The 3,623-nt window shown below is 34.1% G+C and overlaps 1 non-coding gene across 1 annotated transcript; it reads left to right on the top strand.

The window, feature by feature from the left end:
* Window positions 1-2,457: 2,457 nt before the first annotated feature.
* Window positions 2,458-2,567, top strand: LOC124891955. The gene has a single exon (XR_007049987.1). It is a non-coding gene; the product is annotated as a small nucleolar RNA R71 (small nucleolar RNA).
* Window positions 2,568-3,623: the final 1,056 nt, after the last annotated feature.

Raw genomic sequence — 3,623 nt, 5'->3', positions numbered from 1 at the left:
TCAACTAGTCCTAAAGACTATCTAAATCTCCCCTCAATATAGTCGTCAACCATCCATCGTTGGAAAAAATCATTCTACCTAATAATAAAATAAAAACTATTTTAATAATAATAATAAAATAGTCAGCTCAAAGGGCCTCCCCTCGAAAAAGAGTTGAAAAGAATAACCAAGGGGTGGGAGAAGTATGCTCTACTAAAGAACTATAAAGCTAACAATTAACACAAACTATTCTAATCTATAAAACTAAAAAAAGTATTTTTGTGTTTTTAGCTTTCTAATTCTTTTTTCCCATAATTTTCAATGGAAATAATTAACAGAAAACAAAGTAACTCCTATAGAATACTTTACCATTAACCAATGTCGAAAGAAATCCCATCCCACACTTAAAGTCATACTTTGTCCAAAGCATTAATAAAAATAAAATAGTTGTTAGAAATACTCCTTGAAGCCCTCTAGGGCCTAGTTAGCAGCATTTTTGCTTAATCTTTTCATTAAAGGGGAGAATGATCCCACACTTAAGCTTCATCTATGCCTGTTAGCTTCCAAATTTGGATACTCAGACTTCCCCAAATCTACACAGATCAAAAACAACAAAGAAAACAAAAACCAAGAGTGACACTATAAATATAAAAACTACACTATAAAAACAACTTGGGTTGCCTCCCAAGCAGGGCCTGATTTTACGTTGCGGCACAATGACAATCATAGATCAACGAAATTCTCTCAATATTTTCCTCCCCGTATAATGCAACTTTGATCTCTTCTTCACTCTATGAGGATCATAATTATCGTTCACTCTCTTTTCCTTTAGTTTTTCCATTTTTTAGACCCACACTATTCCACCCAAAACTTATCATTAACTATCTCTATGATCATACACAAGTCTCTACAGTGTGAAAAAGTATCGAGTGACCTATACACTTTAAATATCCTCTTCTCATCATGGACTGTCATCTTAAGCTTCTCTGTTTGCAGATCTATCAAGGCTCCACCAGTGGCTAAGAATGGACATCTCAAAATAACTGATACATGCTTATCTGCTTCAAAATAAAAAGTAATAAAATCTACATGAATCACAAACTTATATACCTTGATTAGAACATCTTCATTTACTTCTTCTGGTTGTATGAGAGCAGTCTGCCAATTATAGAGTGATAGTATTTGGGTGTGGCTATCCCAAACCTAGCGTCTCAAACATAGATAAGGGCATTAAATTTATACCTGCCCTAAGATCACACAATGTATATCCAACCTCATTTTTACCAATTTGTATGGGGAGGGTGAAACTCCCAGAATCTTTAAGATTTTTGAAAAACTTGCTCATTACCCTTGAACTACACTCTTCATTTAGTGCAACTACCTTAAACTCTACATGTCTTCTTTTTCCAGCCACCATCTCTCTCAAGTATTTAACATATTTTTCCATGTTCCACAATGGATCAATCAAGGGAATATTGATGTGAAGTTACTTAAAGATATCAAACTTTTTAAAATTTGCATCCTCCTTACTTTTTAGAATCTTTATGGAAATGGTGATGGTGGTCTGTCAACTGTAATCTTAGGCTGCTCAAAAACTCTCTTTCATTTCTTTTCTTTTGTTTAGGTTGTACCTCTAGAGTTGGTGTTGGGATCAACCTTTGTGGTAAAAGAAGTGGATGCTTGTAGTTGTCTAAATTAGTTATCCTCATCTTTGGAGGCTCTACATCAGGCAACTTTACACTTATACCTTGACTTCTTTGTTTAGGAAGAGCTTTAACCAACTATCTTCCATTCCTGAGTGAGGCTTCCATTACCCATTTAGTATTATTCTCTCTATCACTCAGTAGTGCACCTAAAATTTTTGTCTGTTGTGATGAATCTAGTTGGCCCACTTGACGCTCAAGTTCATGAATGGAATTTTCCATTTTATTCACAAGTTGAGTTTGTTTTCCCATGAACTATTTTATTTTCTCATCCAAAGAATTGATCACTTGTGGAGCTTACAGTATATACTGTTATCTCTGAACCTGTCGATTTCCACCACAAAAGAAATTTAGGTGGTTTATATAATTTTGCTATCGCACATAATATATAGATTCTAGATTTAAAGGACATACAGAGTAAGTATGATTTTCACCACACTTCTCATAAATAGTGCAATCGCCCTAACCTGTTGTACCTATTGAACTTGACCTGCACTGGGATCTAATAAACTTTGCTTCATTACAGTACCAAACTTCCCAATATCAGCTCAAATTACTGACACATCATCCAGCTCTAAATTACCCAGTGTTTTTAGGTAGAAGTGAACACTTTGCTAGGCTTTGAATAGTCTCGGTGACCTGTACATATAAGATTAAGCAACACCTATATTTTATCATAACTCTTGGACAAAATTTATCATTGAGCTGTAGAATCTAATAAAGACTTAGAGTATGGCCTCAATCTTTCAATAAAATTACGTCCAATAATTTTCTTGGGCTGATGGTGGTGAGGCAATCTCTCAAGTATCCCTTATATCTCACCTAAGCTTTGGGAAGGGATTCAACATCTTTTTGAACAAATACAGAAATCTTGCCTCTAAGCTCTTTTGTTCTTCTAGATGAGAAGAACATATTAAGAAACTTTTTAGACAAAGAATCCCAGGATATGATAGATCCTGCCCATTCTTTCTGCAATAATTTCTTTGCTTCCCTAATCTGTGAGAAGGGGAATAGTGTCAACTTCACATATACATCTGAAATATTCTGGTAGTGGAAGTTATCACTCAACTCAGTAAACTCTAGTAGGTTCTTGTGTAGGTCTTTATGTGGTTTACCATCTTATTAACAAGTTTTCTACATTAGTTGCACCGTGCCCTCTTTAAGCTCAAAATTTTTGATGATATTCAACTTCACAATAGCTCTGGAGGCATTTTGCTGATTTGGCCTCCAAATTTAACACCAAAACATATGGTGTAGGATGGGGATGGACTGCAACCCTATCCATAATATCATTTAGTAGGCCCTAAAGCACTGGATTATTCAGATTATCACCTATAAATCTTAACCCTCTAAGAGTACATTCAAGCTTGTGGTTAATTGAAATCAAGGGATTGCCTTGACTCTTGGTATTTAGCATAAACTAACCTGTAACTTAAGATAAATAAAAATAACAAACAAAAGTGAAATCTGAATAATCAATAAAAACTCAAAATAGTATCAATTCTAGCAAATCCTTGGCAATGACGCCGAAAACTTATTGTATATTTTCACACACGTAAGTTGGTCGTATAATTAATAAAGGATATAAATATAGATATCGTACGCATATGGATTTGACAAATTAAAGTTCTACTTTAAATTATTATTCGAGTTATTTAGAAGGTAAAGAATAACAAAGAGTGATTTGCGTGTTTGAATATAAATAAAAACAATTGTAGCAAGTCATAGACTGGTTGTGTTGTAGTTTAGATTTGAAAAAAGTTCTAGGGTTATAGTATTTTGACAATCTATTTGTGGTGTCAAATCATTCGTCTAATTTGCTTTCCTGAGTTACTAGTTGTAGGTTAAATTTAGCTAAATTGAGAATTTTTCCAACAACTCTAAGCCTACTCGACTATCCCTAATGCCTATATTTCTATGATCGTCAGTTAATAGTGATGT

The sequence above is a fragment of the Capsicum annuum genome, chromosome 1 (genome assembly GCF_002878395.1).
Source record: "Capsicum annuum cultivar UCD-10X-F1 chromosome 1, UCD10Xv1.1, whole genome shotgun sequence".
NCBI classification, from domain to species: Eukaryota; Viridiplantae; Streptophyta; class Magnoliopsida; order Solanales; family Solanaceae; genus Capsicum; species Capsicum annuum.
Note: the sequence above shows the minus strand (reverse complement) of the source record. Positions and strands in the feature narration are given on the sequence as shown.